This window comes from Macaca mulatta, chromosome 19, assembly GCF_049350105.2.
Source record: "Macaca mulatta isolate MMU2019108-1 chromosome 19, T2T-MMU8v2.0, whole genome shotgun sequence".
NCBI lineage: Eukaryota > Metazoa > Chordata > Mammalia > Primates > Cercopithecidae > Macaca > Macaca mulatta.
This window is the reverse complement of record NC_133424.1, coordinates 43,543,738-43,562,404: the sequence shown is the minus strand read 5'-3', so window position 1 is coordinate 43,562,404 and position 18,667 is coordinate 43,543,738.

The window sequence follows — 18,667 nt, the reverse complement described above, 5'->3', positions numbered from 1 at the left end:
CCTTGACGGAAAGGTGCCTCCAGCCAGAAAACTAGATAAACAATGGGACTCCCCTCATGTGTATGCCTTCTCTCAAAATTACAGTCCTGCACTGTCTGTTGTTCAATGTCTGAAAACAGTTGCCTCATATATTTGTCTAGTTTTATAGTTATTTTTGGCAGGAAGGCAAGTCTCATATCAGTTATTCTGTCATGGCTAGAAGGAGTTCTCCCATTTTTTAAAAGAAAGATGTTATTTAAAATATAAACACGGATGGTTTTTGTCTATGTCTGTGTGTTAAATTTTAGCAGGGCCTGTTTAATTTAGGGGTTGATTACATGTGATTGAACTCTTTCTCTAATGCTTGAAAGGTCTTTAAGAAAGAACCAAGTCTTTTATTTACACTGGAGATACAGATTAACATTGGTATTAAGCTACTAAAGAATGAGCCCTGGGCTGGTTGTCAGAAGAGCTGGGCCCTAGCTCTGGCTCTGCTGCTAACCAGTGGTGCTACTTTAGACTTCTGGCTCCAGCTTCACTATCTGTACAATGAACTGGATGGGTTGTATGCCCTCAGGTACCTTCTAGCTCTGATATTCTGGGATTGTCTTACTGAATGCTGACATTTTACATTTTCCTGATAACAAGATTTTTTCCCTCTCTTTTTTTTTGAGACAGGATCTTACTCTGTTGCCCAGGCTTGAGGGCCGATCATGGCTCACTGCAGCCTTGATTTCCTGGGCTGAAATGATCCTCTCACCTCTGCCTCCTGAGTAGCTGGGACTACAGACATGCACTACTATGCCTGGCTGTTTTTTTTTTTTTTTTTTTTTTTTTTTTTGTAGTATTTGTAGAGTGAGGGTTTCACCATGTTGCCCAGGCTGGTCTCGAATTCCTGAGCTCAAGCAAGCTGCATGTCTTGGCTTCCCAAAGTGCTGAGACTACAGGCATGTGCCACCACACCAGGCCTGATAGGAAGCTTTTCTAAAGGAGATGGATCTTAAGACAGCCAGGGTATGCTGAGTCTTTAAATGGGTGAAACAGGCAGAAAACAAAACAAAACAAAACAAAACAAAGGGCTCTTGAGACAGAAAAGCCAAATTTTATCAATTGCTAATTTTTCACGTAACCCACCTTCATCATTGAAAATGACAGTATCAATGAAAAGGATTCAGGGAACCAGGTTTTCTCCCATATTTTCTAGACTTTTACTAATAATGACCATCATTATTTGAGCACTTGTAGGTACTCGAATCAACACTTAGATTCTCTTTTCCTCTCAACTTTGCTCTCCTTCTCCTTCTTTTCTGATATATTATCTCTTTTTATCTTCACAATCCTCTCAGGGAAGCCTTGTTGCCCTAATTTCACAGATTAAAAAACTGAGGATCAAAGAGATTGAGTGACTCCTCAAAGGTCATATAGTAACCCAGGTCTTCTAACTTGCTATGGTCTACCTTTCTAATGCTGTGGGGAGAATTCTATCTTAACACTTGGTGACTGTAATATTGGCCTCAGGGACCCACAGTTTCCTTCTAATTCCTAACATGGGTATGCAGTTTAACAGTTTGCAAAGCACTTTGGTTTATAAAATCCAGTTTGATTCTTGCAAGAACATGATGATTACAGGCCCTTCACAGAACAGGAATCTGAGGCTAAGTGAAATTCTCCAAAGAAACACTTACAGCTAGTAAGTGGCGAAGCCAGGATTTAAACTGAGCTCTGGCTGCTTCCCGAGCTCTACACATAGCCACTTTTAGTGGGGTCATATTTAGGAACAGAGATGAACTGATCAAGGCAGTAGTAACTAGTGGGCAACGGTGTTCAGGAAGGTCTTACTGCTGCTAGGGGCATAAATTGGTGTATACACGTCAGAAGACTATTTGCCTTTATTTACCAAAGGTGAACCTGCGTCAGTTCCCCTCCTGCATAGAAAGAGAAACAGAAATGTCTGCATACGCGTAAGAACGTTCACAACAATAGCCCAAATGATAATCCGAAATAGATTGCATACGCAGATTTCAGAATATCCACGTAATGAATTATTAAACAGTAAGAAAAATGAATGAGCTGTACTGTATGTAGCAACTTGGGTGACTCTCTTTTGAAAGAAGGAATCCAGGCATAAGAGTACACGCTGTGTAACTCCATTTATATAAAGTTCCAAAAATAGGCAAAATTCATCTATGTTGTTAGAAGTCAGGACAGTAATTATCTTTGGGTGGAAAGGGGAGAGTGCTGTTTAGGAGGGGGGTCCCAAAGGAGTTTCTGGGGCACCAGTAATGTTCCATTTCTTGACCTCAATAGCAGTTACTTGAATGTGTTTATGTTGGGATAAGAATTGAGGTGTATACTTACAACTTACGCACTTGCCCACAGGTATATTTCAACAAATACAGTTTAATGGATGAGAAAAAGAACATCTTGAAGTTGAAACTAAGTGGTTTCTTTAAACAATCTTGGTGCAACTGTCTCTGTGTTTATCTCCTATAGAAAGCAATTACTTAATCTGACCTGTAATCTTAATTAAACTTAAAAAATATATATAAAAAGCAAGTGACTAGTCCTGCAGTTCACCTCATTTCTTTAGTTCTTGACCAGGGACTGTTTAATCTTCTGTCCTGAGCTTTAGAGGTTAAGAACGGCAGCTATTAAAATCCTGGACACTGGTGAGTGCAAAACTCATCTTCAGGAGTCCTTTTTGTGAATCCATCAGATTTCAGTGATGCAGAGGCCATATTCAGCCTAGATGTAGAAGGTATAGGACATTCAACACAAGTAAGCGGCTATATTCTCTACTCAAACTGTGAGTGAACTCTGAGTACGATATCTTGGTCAACAGAATTGGAGATTTTTGGTCCGACCAAAGATGGCGTCTTGAAGTGGGCATTTGTTGCATTTGACCTCCTAACACCCAGTCCTCCCGGTTTTGCCACCTGAGGCTCACACATCACTTCTCTCTGCCCACGTGCTTTGGTGAAGATCTTGCCCTTAGGCTGCAGAGAGGGGTATATGATCTAGTTTAAGCCAATCAATGCATTTCATCCCTCTGGCTGCAGTGATTGGCTTAGGCATGAACACACGACCCAAGTCAATGCAGTCTGGGCCAATCAGGGTCAGTTCTGAGCTTTGGTTTGAACTCATTTTCTGCTGGCCCAAGTGTTATGTTGGGGAAGAGGGTTACCCCGGGAAGCAGAGTAGGAGAGGTTGGTAATGGTAGGTTTCTAACTGATTCCTGCCCAAAGCCAGTTTACTCTTTGGCCCTTTCACGTACATGAGCCCATATCTTCTCTTTTGCCTCAACCCTTTTCAGGTTGGACTTTCTGTTGCTTGCAACCGAAAGCATCCTAATTGCTACACCCACCTATTCTCTGCCTCCCCTGTATCTCTGAATGGATTTCATCACATGAATGATGGAGGTAATTCTAATGGCTACCCTCCCATGGCTGTTGAGAAAGACCCCAAGCTCAAGGACTTGGAAAATTTCTCTGGCCTCATGGCAATGATGATGAGGATGATAATAATACTGGCAAAACCCCAGGCTTTTCCAAACTTCTCAGCAATTTCATGACAGGTTCACACCATCTTCACTTGGCAAGATGGGACAAATATTGCAACTCAGCAGCAAGAGTGAGAAACCCAGGTCCAAAGCAGTTGGGTGACTCTTCTTAGCAGCTTAGGCCATATTTAAACCTCCTAAACTTTGCTGTGTGTGTGTGTGCATGTGTATGTGTATGTGTGTATGTAGGAGGGTTTGGACTCTCTTCTTTTGTTTTAAGGGGGAACAGGGAGCAGATTGGAACAGGTTGTAACACTTCCGCATGCCTGTGTCCCGGTGCTTATTTCATAGTGCCGTCTGCCAATTGGCGTCTGGATCCTATGTCTTTTTGATTTGTGTATTTATTGTACAGCAGCCAAATTTTAGAAAAGAAGAGAGGGTATTCTAATTTAATAGTAAGAGCAAGGTGTAATTTCTTATAAAGGGAGGGAAATGCACCCACATTCTTATTTGATGTCAGAAAATAAGAATTTGTTTAGGGCTTTCCTTTATCCATGGAAAAATTAAGACATGAGATGTCATTCATCAAATGATTATCTCAGTGCTGTTAGAAGATATGATCGTTTCATTTGTGTGTGTGTGTGTGTGTGTGTGTATGTGTCGTATATGATTTAAAATTAGGTAGGGGCCAGGTGCAGTGGCTCATGCCTGTATTCCCAACAATTTGGGAGGCCAAGGCGGGAGGATTGCTTGAGCCTAGGAGTTTGAGGCCAGCCTGGGCAACATAGTGAGGCCTTATGTCTGTAAAAAAGATTAGCTAGGCATGGTGGCATGTACACATAGTTCCAGCTACTGAGAAGGCTGAGGCAAGAGGTTTGCTTGAGCCCTGGAGTTTGAGGCTACAGTGAGCTATGATCATGCCACTGTGCTAAAGCTTGTCTCTAAAAAAAAAAAGAGAGAGAGAAAAAGAAAAATTAGGTAGGCATTACCTTAAGAAATAAAGATAAGTGGAATTTTTTTGAAAAGAAAAAAACAGCTAATCTTCCAAAGAAATGTAGAAGCAAACAAATCCTTTGCATTTTATCACCAATTACTATTTTCCTTTTCAAATAGGTTGAAAATATTGCTTAGAGAGAGGGCATGAGTTTGCATGCTAGAGTTGGCGGCCGTTTCAAAATTCCTAGGCTGAGGGCGGGGCACAGTGGCTCACCCCTGTAATCCCAGAACTTTGGGAGGCCGAGGTGGGTGGATCACCTGAGCCCAGGAGTGCAAGACCAGCCTGGCCAACGTGGTGAAACCCAGTCTCTACTAAAAATACAAAATTAGCCAGGTGTGGTGGAGCATGCTTGTAATCTCGGCTACTCAGGAGGCTGAGGCAAGAGAATCCTGAGGCAGGAGAATCGCTTGAACCCAGAAGGCGGAGGCTGCAGTGAGCTGAGATCGCACCACTGCACTCCAGCCTGTGTGACAGAGCAAGACTCCATCTCAAACAAAAGAAAACAAAAACAGAAACAACATTCCTGGACTGAGATGATGAATGTCTATGATGAAATGGCTGGGAGGACCTGGATGGGTCTGTTAAATGGTTGGAAGGTGAAGGATAAAAATGTCTGCAGTGGTAAACAATTCCCGGGGTTCCTTGAGGCACCAGCTGGGAGGTCCTTGTTTGCCTGACTTGCGTGAAGAGCTCCCGTGGGACCCCCTGTCCCTGTTGCCTTTGTAGGAATGTTTCCTGTCTTGGTTACCACCCTCCTTGGCTTCCTTCCACAGAAAGTAAATGTATTCTATCCAGCTAAATGATGCTGCTAAGCAAAATGTCAGTGTGTGTTGGGGAGGGCTGAGTATGTGGGAGGGGAGGACCACAAGCAGGGCCTGGGTCTGGGCTGGCGTTGTCTTTGCCTCCTTCAGCGCCTGGCGCACAGTAGGGGCTCAGTCTGTGTGCGCTGTAGACTTGAAATTCTATTCATCTGTTTTTGAAATGTGAATTTTTTTTTTATTTAAAAAAATTTTTTTTGAGATGGAGTCTCGTTCTGTGGCCCAGGCTGGAGTTCAGTGGCATGATCTCAGCTCACTGCAACCTCCACCTCCCAGGTTCAAGCAACTCTCCTGCCTTAGCCTCCTGAGTAGCTGGGACTATAGGTGCTATACCACTACACCCGGCTAATTTTTGTATTTTTACTACAGACAGTGTTTTGCCATGTTGGCCAGGCTGGTCTTGAACTCCTGACCTCAAGTGATCTACCCTCCTTGGCCTCCCGAAGACTTGAGATGACATGCGTGACCCACCACACCCAGCCTGAAATGTGGAATTGTTTATCTCTGCTCTGCCCCACCTTGCGGCTCCTACTCCCACCTACGCCACCTGTACTGAAGTTCCTGCATCCTCTTGAGCACTTTTGAGAAGTCTTTGCTTTGTCTTGGATGTGCTGTGTCTTAGTCCGGACTCAGTTTCTAGCCCTTGCTCTGCCAGTGTCTGACTCATGTAGAGAGTATCTCAATCACAGCATGCCTCAGTTCCCCCTGCTTTCAAAATGGGTATCATAACATTTATCTTACCTCTTGAAGATATTATAAAATTAAAACAACCTGCCTATAATCCTAGCACTTTGGGAGGCTGAAGCAGGCGGATCACTTGTAGTCAGGAGTTCGAGACCAGCCTGGCCAACATGGCGAAACCTTGTCCCTACTAAAAAGTAGAAAAATTAGCCATGTGTGGTGGTACGTGCCTGTAGTCCCAGCTACCCAGGAGGCTGAGGTAGGAGAATAGCTTAAACCCGGGAGGCAGAGGTTGCAGTGAGCCAAGATTGCATCACTGCACTCTAGTCTGGGCGACAGAGTGACTCCGTATCAAATACAAAAAAATTTAAATTAAATTAAAATAAAAAAGGATAGATGTGAAAGTAATTAGGAAAAAGGCTCTATGAAAATTCATCACTATGATTAACAATATCTTTATTTACTTTTATCAGAGACCTAAAGAATCACAAACTTCCACCTAAAGACATGATCTGGGCAATGGAAGAGAAGAGCTGCATCTGCCTGCAACCTTGGGGTAGAAAAATCCCTTTATTCTGTTTCTTCTTTCAGGAAAGAACTTGATGTGATCGGGTCATTGCATGTAAAATGCTTTAAGAATGTGATCTGTACTTCATCATTTTAAAATTCAAACATTCCTGAGCCTTTTTTCCCCTCACCCTCTTCATATTTATCTTCTTGGTCTTGCCTTCATTGGGCACCACATTTGTATTGATAAATTGTAGGTAGTAGGAGATGTATTGATGGGATGGAGACAGTTCAAAATGTAGAGTGCTGTGGCTTTGCATATCATTACACCTCGCTAGCTTTTTGCCTCCTGAAAGGTGTCGATTTGTGCATTATTGCTATTCAGGCTGATAAATGACAGTAATTGTTCTTAAGTTGAAGAGCTGGTTTAATATGCTGTCTGGCCTGGGAATTTCCTGAGCACCAGGGTTAAACTAGTGCTCCACTAGAGCTAGCAAAATGGCCCTTTTTTTCATCACAGACTATAGAGTTAATTGAATTACTCGCTATTCATGCAGTTTGTAGCCTTGATTCTAAAGATACCATGAACTGTAGAGGGAGGGAGGAGTGTTCTAGGGGGCTCAGGGTAACCGTGGGCCCTGCTTCAAGGACATGACCCCCCCTTCGCCGAATGGAGGCCGTTCACATTCTGCAGCTCAATTTATTTTCTGGTTCCTCGACTTGCGGTTGGTTCTTTTTGGGCAGTGCCTCTGAGGCCGCCCAAACCACAGAGTCCTAGAGGAAGGCAGGGTTTCTGATGTTGCAAAGGTGATTTTTTTCCTGAGGCTGTGTTTGCATATTTTCTACAATTTGAAAATCAGAGCACCTGAATTTCTTGCGTCTTGTTTACTTTCTTAGCTTTTGGGCTGAGAACTTGGGCTATGATTTGGATGGAGTCTAAAGTGACCCCTCTCTGTGGGGAGGTCTCAGACACAACTCACTCCACGTTTTCTTCCCAGTGACTCAGCCTCTCAGTCAACCATTCAATGGCAAAGGCTCACTCAGGCCATCATCCTCAAACAGACCCCCCTTCCTTTGATGGGAGTAGGGGAAGGAATTCACTGCAGGGAACTGAAGAAGAGAATCTGTCTCTCGAGGCATGTCCCATCTGATTCTGGTGCGTGAACGGAGATTTCCAGAAAAGTGTCCTTGTAGCAGTTCATCCAACAACCTTACCCTCATGGTGTTTCTGAGCTGGTTGTCCTGATGCCCCCTGGAAAGAATGATCCCAAAGGCAGAGGTAAAGCAGGTGGGAAAGCTGGAGTGCCTCATCTGCTCCTACCTTTGAGGTGCCTTGTTACGGCATCAGTATGGGAGGCAACATTCCAGATTTGCGTCTTTCTGGAGGGCAGTGCCCTCTCTCTCCCTGACCCTGAAAGATTACACTCAAATTGTGTCTCATACATTTTTTTTTTTTTTTTTTTTTTTTTTTGAGATGGAGTCTTGCTCTGTCACCCAGGCTGGAGTGCAGTGGTACGATCTTGGCTCACTGCAACCTCCGTCTCCCAAGTTCAAGTGACTCTCCTGCCTCAGCCTCCCAAGTAGCTGGGACTACAGGCACCCGCCACCATACCTGGCTACTTTTTTGTATTTTTAGTACAGATGGGGTTTCACCGTGTTGGCCAGGCTGGTCTCAAACTCCTGACCTCAGGTGATCCGCCTGCCTAGGCCTTGCAAAGTGCTGGGATTACAGGTGTGAGCCACTGCGCCTGAGCCTTCTCATACATTTTCAAGCTTTTGCTACAGGCTTTGGCTTTATTAGTGGACAAACTTTCTCCTTCTCTCTCTCTCTCTTTACTTTCTCCTACTGGATGAAAGACGATGTTAGGTACCAAATGATGTTCAATGCCCTAACTGGAAATGTTTACCCTATTTAGATCCAACTTAAGAAAAGTTTGTAATGTTCTTTCTCCATGCCCTTTCTTTGATCTCAGCTCTCAAATATGCCCACTGAAGCAGAACTGAGGAATGGGACCCCTTGTCAGAACGGCTGGAGTAGAGACAGGCACCCATTTAGGGGCATTAATCATTTCTCATCATAGAAGCCCATAAAAATCCATCTTTTGCTCCCCGACAAGGTATGAGATAATGAAAGAAGATTGCTTAAAATGTAAATCATTTGGGGCTGTTGGTAACACTGTTTAGAATTAAATTCATGTGTAATAGAACTTCCGATCAGAAATGAACAGTTTCCCAGACAAAGCCATCATAAGCCCCATAATTTCATATGGATGCTTCCAGCGCTAATGGAGCTGGTGCAGTTCAGTTGATAGTGCTCGAGGAAGGAAAGGATCATTTTTCCTGGTTCTGCAACTGGCAAACATGACTGCAAATCATTCACCCCAGTTCCTCCTGCCCAGCATCCCAGAAACTCACGTCTCACACCTTTGCCAGGCTAGAGAGAGCAGAGCTGGCTGCTTCCCTCACCTGTGTTCCTTCCCTAGGGTGGGAGAAGATACTCTTTCAGGTCTAAGAGTGACCTGCGGAGGCAGCGCCCCCCTTCAGTCTCTGGGCTTCTCACTGTCCCCCTCTGCACTGTCCCACACCTGGAGCCTGAGGGTGGTAATGTTACAGGAAAAGGGTCCTGATCCAGAATCCAAGAAAGGGTTCTTGGATTTCGCACAAGAAAGAATTCAGGGTGAGTCTACAAAGTGAAAGCAAGTTTATTAGGAAAGTAAAGGAATAAAAGAATGGCTACTCCATAGGCAGAGCAGCCCTGAGGGTTGCTGGTTGCTCATTTTTATGGTTATTTCTCAATGATCTGCTAAACAAGGGGTGGATTATTCATGTCTCCTCTTTTTAGACCATATCAGGTAACTTCCTGATGTTGCCATGGCGTTTGTAAACTGTCATGGGGCTGGTGGGAGTGTAGCAGTGAGGATGATCAGAGGTCACTCTTATTGCCATCTTGATTTTGGTGGGTTTTGGCTGGCTTCTTTACTGCAAGCTGTTTTATCAGCAAAGTCTTTATGACCTGTATCTTGTGCCGACCTCCTATCTCATCCTGTGACTTAAAATGCCTTAACCAGGGGGAACTTGCAGTGATCGCGCCACTGCACTCCAGCCTGTGCGACAGAGCGAGACTCTGTCTCAAAAAAAGAAAAAAAAAATGCCTTAACCATCTGGGAATGCAGCCCAGTAGGTCTTAGCCTCATTTTACCCAGCCCCTATTCAAGATGGAGTTGCTGTGGTTCACAAGCCTCTGACAGTAGGGCTATAGGTATGGGACAGTGCAGAGGGTACAGTGAAGCCCCAGTGTGGCAGAGGCTGGTGCACCCCAGGGCTTCATTTAGGCTCAGTGGTGAGGCCCAGTGAGCCCTGGAATGTGGGATGCCTACCACTGGTAGCCTGAGAAATGCTTGCGCGTACTACAGGGACATTGCAATAAGTGACATGGATCAAATTGATACAGGAACTGGAAAGAAATTAGTTACGCAGATAGCGAAGGTAAAGGAGTCCTCGGCAAGGGTTCCGTTTCAACAAAAAGTAGCCCCCAAATCAACAAAGAGCACCCTGAAAAATCAAGCTGCAAACATAAGTAAGCAAGCTAGGAGCTTTCAGGGGTAAACGCTGGTAACTGCGCCAATAGAAAAGGGCTACCTGGAAGCCGAGTATGTTCAACATGGAGGCTCCATCTTCCCTTTTCTGTGTCACCACATGTACAGTAAAGAACCAGAGTTGGCTGGGCGCGGTGGCTCACGCCTGTAATCCCAGCATTTTGGGAGGTCCAGGCAGGCAGATCACTTGAGGTCAGAAGTTTGAGACCAGCCTGGTCAACATGGTGAAACCCTGTCTCTACTAAAAATACATAAAAATTAGCTGGGCATGATGGCGTACACCTGTAATCCCAGCTACCTGGGAGGCTGATGCAGGAGAATTGCTTGAACCTGGGAGATGGAGGTTGTGGTGAACTGAGATCTCACCACTCTACTCCAGCCTGGGGGCACAGAGCAAGACTTCATAAAAAAAAAAAAAAAAAAAAGAAGCAGGCAACATGGCACCAGCCAGGTAGAGAATCTATCTGCATAATAAAAGATTAGGGTGGGGCGATCAACTTCTTCATACCTTATGCAAATAACACGCCTGGTCCGACCAATCCTTCATGCCCTATGTAAATCAGACACCGCCTCCTCTAGCTCACCTATAAAACCTCTTACATTTCGCCGCTGAAGCAGCAACCCACTTTCTCCCGGACCTCTCTCTGTGCAGAGAGCTCTTCGCTCTCTTTTGCCTATTAAACTTCCTCTCTTAACCCCACTCGGGTGTATCTGAGTCCTAGTTTTCTGTGGCCATGGGACAATGAACCTCCGATATTACCCCAGACGACGATGCCGCTTCAGCGCGTCATTCCCCCTTCAATCCACTTTCAAGCCTTCGGACAACATCAGAAGAAAGGCTTATTTGCTGCAAGTATGTCTTTAACGCCTACCTCTCTTACATTTGCTAACCTTCCTTTGTTACAAAAGAGCCAGCAGGCCTCCGACTCAGAACCTTCTGCAGGCAACAGTATTCAGCTAGAGCTAAATAAGGCCACTTAAAGAAATGAAATCTATTGTACAGTTTCATTTTATTTATGACAAGTGATACTGATTTCCCTTTATGGTCATGATCAAGATTCCCTTTAAAGAAATGTCTTTAAATAAAAATCCTCAATTTGAGGAAAAATACTCAGTAAACAAGAGGACAGGTGGTGCCGGTTTATGCATAAGATCCGGAAGGTGCCATTTTGACCGTAGTCTGAGAAACCGCTGAATTGCTGGGAGGTGTGCTGTTGACCAATGGGCAGGGTGTTCCCTGCAGATCCTTGCCAATTCCATTATTGCTTCAGAAATCACCATAACTCCACATGGATTCCAAAGTACTTTACTGTCTTCTTTTTTATCTTTTTTTTTTTTTTTTTTTTTTGAGGTGGAGTCTCATTCCGTCACCCAGGCTGGAGTGCAGTGGCATGATCTTGGCTCACTGCAACCTCCACCTCCCAGGTTTAAGCAAATCTCCTGACACAGCCTCCTGAGCAGGTGGGATTACAGGAGCGTGCCACCATGCCCAGCTAATTTTGTATTTTTATTAGAAACGAAGTTTCACCACATTGACCAGGTTGTCCTCAGACTTCTCACCTCAAGTGATCTGCCCAACTCAGCCTCCGAAAGTGCTGGGATTACAGGCATGAACCAGTGTGCCTGACCTCACTTTACTGTCTTATTTTCTGTTTGAAAAAGGAATAAATATTATTTTTAGAAAATTTGAAATACTCTATATAGAACACACACACACACAAACACACACGCGCACACACGAAATGAAAGAAGGGAAAGAAAGAAAAGAAAAATTCCTAGGATCTCATTCACCAGAAATAGCCTTTGTTAATGTTTTGGTTTACTTTGCTTTAATCTTTTAATATGCAAAGATACATATATTTCTTTTCCTTTAAACAAAACTGTGGTTATGATGTACGTAGAGTCTTACAATCTGTTTCTTTTTTCTTTCACTTACTGTGTTGTGAACATTTTCTCATGTCATGATTTTCCATGGTGCTGGGTGTTTCATCATTCAGGTTGAATTGATCTGATACATTGATTTTTTTTTTTTTTGAGATGGGGTCTCACTCTGTTGCCCAGGCTGCAGTGCAGTGGTGCAATCATGGCTCATTGCAGTTTCAACCTACTGGGCTCAAGCGATCCTCCCACCTCAGCCTCCTGGGTAGCTGGGACTATAGGTGCACATCCCCACACCTGGCTAATTTTCTTGTGTGTGTGTGTGTGTGTGTGTGTGTGTTTTCAGTAGAGACGGGTCTTGCTATGTTGCCCCTGGTCTCAAACTCCTGGGCTCAAGTGATCTGCCTATCTTGGCCTCCCAAAGTGCCAGGATTACAGGCGTGAACCACTGCCTGGCCAGTCTGATAATATTTAATGAAGCTCATTTCATGAAGGCATTTTGGATATGCTGATGCCCACACAAAAATCCCTGCCTTAGAGGAGTTTAAATTCAGGGTACTTTTTGTTTGTTCATTTGTTTTTTGGAGATTGTTTTTGGAAACAAATGTTGTTCATTTGTTTTCTGTCGCCCAGGCTGGAGGGCAGTGGCGCGATCTTGGCTCACTGCAACCTCCACCTCCCGGGTGGGTTCAAGTGATTCTCCTGCCTCAGCCTCCTGGGTAGCTGGGTTTACAGGCATGCACCACCACACTCGGCTAATTTTTGTATTTTTTGTAGAGTTGGGGTTTCACCATGTTGGCCAGGCTGGTCTTGAATTCCTGACCTCAGGTGAGCCACCACCTGCCTCAGTCTCCCAAAGTGCTGGGATTACAGGTGTGAGCCACTGCACCTACCCTTTAGGTTCTTTTGGATGAAACACAAGTTGCACAACTAATGCCTTATAGTTGGAGATTTAGAGGGTTAAATATTGTAAGTAAATAATGCTACAATTGACATTCTTTTTTTTTTTTTTAATTTAACTTTTATTTTAAATTCAGGGGAACATGTGCAGCTTGTTATATAGGTAAACTTGTGTCATGGAGGCTTGTTGTACAGATTATTTTGTCACCCAGGTGTTAAGCTTAGTACTCACTAGTTATTTTTTCTAAATCTCTCCCTCCTCACACCCTCCACCTTCTGATAGGCCCCAGTGTCTGTTGTTTTCTTCTATGTGTACATGTGTTCTCATCATTTAATTCCCGCTTGTAAGCAAGGACATGTGGTATTTGTTTTTTTGTTCCTGCCTTAGTTTGCTCACTATAATGGCCTCCAGCTCCATCCATGTTCCTGCAAAGGACATGATCTCATTCTTTTTTATGACTGCATAGTATTCCACAGTGTATATGTGCCACATTTTCTTTATCCGGTCTACCATACTCTTGACATTCTGGATCTTGAAATCATTTTGCACATTTCTATTTCCTTTGGAGAAATCTTCAGAAGTAGAATGTCTGAATATAAAGATAATAGACTTTTCAAAACCTGCTGCCAAATGTACTTTGCTTTTCGTGTTGTCAGAGGTGTTTGAACCAGAGCAACTCCATCTTGAATAGGAGCTGGGAAAAATAAGACTGAAAACTACTGGGTTGCATTCCCAGATGGTTAATGCATTCTGAGTCGCAGGGTGAGATAGGAGGTTGGCACAAGATGCAGGTCATAAAGACCTTGCTGATAAAACAGGTTGCAATAAAGAAGACGGCCAAAAAGACCAAAACCAAGATGTGATGAGAGTGACCTCTGGTTGTCCTCACTTCTACACTCCCATTAGCACCATGACAGTTAACAAATTCCATGGCAACATCAGGAAGTTACCCTATATAGTCTAAAAATGGAGGCATGAATAATCCACCCCTTGTGTAGCATATCTTCAAGAAATAACCATTAAAATGGGCAATCAGCAACCCTCAGGGCTGCTCTGTCTATGGAGTAGCCATTCTCTTCTTCCTTTATTTTCTTAATAAATTTACTTTCACTTTACTCTATAGACTCACCCTGAATTCTTTCTTGCATGAGATCCAAGAACCATCTCTTGGGGTCTGGATTCAGACCCCTTTCCTGTAGCAGTGTGATTATCTGCCATCTGTATAGCCTTGTCAGTGAAGTATCTGTTCATGTTTTTTGGCTTATTTTTAAATTAGCTTCTTTCCTTTTCACTGTTGAGTTTTGAGGGTTCTTTATGTATTCTAGATACTAGTCCTTTGTCAGATAAATGGTTTGCAACAATTTTCTCCTAATCTGGAGCTTATCTTTTAGTCCTCTTCATAGAGTTTTTGCAGAACAAAAGTTTTTAATTTTGATGAGGTCTAACCTGTCAATTTCATCCCCTTTCCTTCTAAAAGCCTAACTGTGAGCATGACTCAATAATGAAGACTCATGCTCCATTAAAAAATACATTTTCTGAGGACCTGCTAAGGACTACAGATTTGTTTGGGGTGAGTGATACTATGGTGAGAAAAATGCATAGTTCTTGCCCGTATGAAGTTAGACAATAGTAAAATTATAATTTCCCAAGTAATTACATATTTGCAGGAATGGAACATGCTCTCAAGGAAAAAAGTGGGGTTTTTTAGAGGCTGTAGTAGAGTCTGAAAAGGTCTGCTTTCCTGAAGGATCATTGTTTATGTAGAATGAAAAGAATGAGGCAGAGTTGGTCAAATAGAGAAAGAGTGGTGGGCACAAGGCTACCAGTGGAGAAGGGAGGGGCGGGCATGCTTAAGGAGTGGAAAGGCCAGGGAAGGGGAGGCCTGGGCTATCATGGCTGTGGGGAGGCACAGAGCAAGCAGGCAGGTTCTGTAGGCTTTGGTGGGACTTTGGGCATTTTCCTGGGAACCTTAGGCGCCAAAGAAAAGTTTCATTGGATGAAGGGTCTTGTGAACACTTTATTCAACTTTGCAAAGGAGAATGTAAAATTCTTTGTTACGTAGAAATCTCAGCTCTGTATTGATATGAATAAGACATTAGACACTTAGATTAATTGTTGACTTATTAATTTTTTTTTGAGAGGCAAGGTCTCACTCTGTAGCCCAGACTGGAGTGCAGTGGTGCTATCATAGCTCTGCAGCCTTGAACTCCTGGGCTCAGGTGATCCTCCTGCCTCAGCTTCCCAAGTAGCCAGGATTACAGGTGTGTGCCACCACACCTGGCTAATTTTTAAATTTTTTGTAGAGATGGGGTCTTGTTACGTTGCCCAGGCTGAAGTGCTGTGGAACAATTGTAGCTCACTGCAGCCTCCAACTCCTGGGCTTAAGCGTTTCTCCCACCTCGGCCTTCCAAAGTGCTGGGATTACAGGCATGAAGCACTGTGCCTGGACAGTTGTTGACTTATTTACAGATTCTGAGATCTAGGATACTCCTCACTTAAAAAAAATTATTTTCAAAACTTCCACTTTACAGCTAGGATATGCAACATTTGCTTAGTTTCAGAAATGGGTTAAATTATGAAGGTGATAAAAATGCCTCCAGGAAAAGAAAAAAGCCACGAAGGCACGATCTGCTATGGTAAGTTAGACAATGTCAAGAACTGCCAGAGGCCCGAGGTGTAGCTGGCATGCACATCAGGGATCAGACCACTTCTGTTTGTTACTCTCTAAAGCTAGCAAGCTTTGCATACAAGGGTATGCAATAATGGGCATGGGCTGGGAGGTGGGGGCGTGGGAGAGGTGACAGGCTGTGGCTGGCTGATTGGCATGGATGTGGCTTGGAAGTGTGCATAATTACTTCCATATGTCATAAAGCCAGGTCTTTTTGGGGTTGCCTTCACAAATTTGTTTCCATGTTTAGGGACCATGTCTGAGTACTCCGGACTGTGCAAAATTCTGGAAACGCCTACTCCTCAGGAAATTGAATGCCTTCACCCGTCTAGGGTTGTCAGGTGAATAGCAGTCTCAGGGCTGTGATGAGACAGAGAACTAGAGAAAAGAATAAGAAAAATGGGACTTTCAAATCAGACTGTGCTTGGAATTCTCATGTGTAATGCCCACGGGACACACATGAACTGCAGGGGTGCTGGCGCTTAGCCACGGCCTGTGACCTGACCCATGACGGGTGTGGAGGTGTCCTGACGGTGCAGAGGGTGTTTTAGACCTGAACTGTGTCCCAGAGAGGTGTGTTGGAAAGTGGAGTGTAGTAGTTTTCGGATGCGTCCTGTCCCACCCCAGGATGTCCCCAGGGCTGTGAGAGGCTGTTCCCGTCTTAGCTTCTCAGCACCCTCACCCGTTTCGGAAGCACTCCCCACAACTCTCCACCACCCCCGTACAGGAGAAGGGTGTTTGGAACGTGCGTGAGTTCCTTCGAGGCTGTGCACCCACCACATTGGCTCTTTGTGGGTGGGGTGGGGGGAGGTAGGGAATAGGCCAGTTGTAACACCAGCTGTCAGCACACCAACTGCTTAATTTGAAAATCATGCCACAGACAGAATTAAAAACGCCACACTTGAGTTAAAGTGAGCTAAGGGAACAAAGAGAAGAATTTCCGACACAGAGCAGAGTGACAAATGTGTAGGAGGCTCTGAGGGGCCTGGGAGCTCTAGGAGAGGGTCTCTCTCAGCAATGCCCGGGAGACCCATTGGATTTTTGGTGATTAAACAGATAACTCTTCACCAACTGCCTGCCCCCATCTGAGAGTAACCAGGATCTGTGGGTGTATTAGACTCATCTCCCTCGCTGGTCTGTGACGTGAAATTTGGCAAATTGTTGACTCTGGGATGCTGCAAATCCACCTTTATTTTAACAGCATAGATGATCCGATCTGAGAGGCAGGAAGGAGAAGAATGCTAATGTCCTCTCTGCTCACCTTCCCGGAGGAGGGGCTGTTCTGTTTCCTCCCCATCTCTAGGACTCGGCCTCTCCAAATGGTTAGGATGTTTGGCACGCAGCTCCGAGCGGAGCAGCCTGGAAAGCGCTTAGAGATTCCACTTCACTGTTATATATGTTTTTAAAAGTAGACACAGCTTCAGATGAAATGCAAAACAGCAGCTCTGGGTGGCGGTGGCCCCTTGCCCGTCGCGATGTGTGGAACGTGTCTGAAATGCCTAATGGCAAAGGAGGCTTTGCTTCTCGGTCGAGTTTGCGAATTGCCTTTGGTTGGCTAGGTGGGAGGGGATGGGCCAAAGGCCGTGGGACGACGCCTCCTTGTTCAGAACGAATTTCCCACCACTCCAGGCTCCTTTGGACACCTGGTACTTCTCCTTGGGCGGGTCCCTGCCATTCTGCCATCTCAGTGGTCCTTCCATGGGCATTTGCAGGTGCCTATTCAGCCTTACCTAGGCTTGGTTCCTGGGGAGACAGGAAGCAAGACATGACCATTGGTTATTTATTTCCAGGCCTCTCCTTCCTCCTCCCCTAGGTGGACTGAGAGCATCTTCTTATTTTCTTTTATTTTCTCAGAGACAGGGTCTGGCTCTGTTGTTCAGGCTAGAGTGCCGTGGTGCAATCACAGCTCACTGCAGCCTCAGCCTCCTGGGCTTAAGCAGTAGTTCCACCACCCCAGCATCCCCAGTAGCTGGGACTGTAAGCGTAGCCCATCATGCCTGACTAATTTAAACAATTTTATTTTTTGTAGAGATGGCGGGGGGGGGGGGTCTCACCATATTGCCCAGGCTGGTCTTGAACTCCTGGCCTCAAGGAATCCTCCCACCTGTGCCTTCCTAGGTACTGGGATTCCAGGCGTGAGCCCCCGCGCCAGCCTGTGAGCATCCTGAGAGCAGAGGTAGTATCTTACTTATCTCTGGATCCCCCAGGCATAAGATAGCACCTGCTACGAGTGGGCACCTGGCGAACATTGAGCTGGAAAATGGTGTTAGGAATGTGGATCTTTTCTTTCCCTCTTTGCTGCCATCTTGGGCTCAACATCCACTCCTGCAGCCAACCCGTTCTGAGCCATCTCCTCTTGCCCAGCACAGTGCCAACTGCTAAGGCAGCTGAGAGGAGCCAGCCCAGCTGCCTAGAGTGGGGGTGGGGGGCGGTGCAGTCATCCTGGGGTGTGTGTTTGGGGTATGTGTGGGGTGTCATATCTGGCTGTGCTGTGACCTTCACAACACCCTTGGCCTGCCGAGTCCCCCAGATGTGCCAGGGAAGGTAGTGGGGGAGGACGATTTAGGACCCCTGTCATCTGCAAAGGAGATAGTAGAATTACGTGTCTCATAGCCCCTTGGGGGATTCGATGCGCGTCCAGATTTACTAATCAGGAAAACCTCTAATAGGTGAGGTTTAGAGCCAAGTGCTCCGGTTTTTAACAAATAGTTTGGTTTAGGTGGAGCATTCACAGCTGGACACAAAGTCGCCGCTCCGGAAGAGCGAGCTCAGTTATACAGGCTATGGTGGACGCAACCTTCCAATACGCTGCCTGCTTAAGACTTTCAGCCAGGTATGGGTCCTCCCAGTGGTCACAAAACTCACCCTCAATTTCCCCTTTGCTTTTACCTCATCGCTGGGAAAGATGGAAAGTTGGGAGGAATGAGACGTAGTGGTGTGGGGCTGGAGGATTGAGCGCACAGGATTGTTTTTTAGGTGGCTTTCAACCCGTTCTCAGGGAAGGTCACCCCAAGACTATGTTCCAGCTTTGGTGCCTGGAGCTGCTGGCCAGGGCTGGGGGATCTGGCCCCTGAAGTCCCTTTCCTGGTCTGCTTAGCCACAAAGACACTTGGATCATGCTCTGAGCTTTTCTGTCTTCTCTC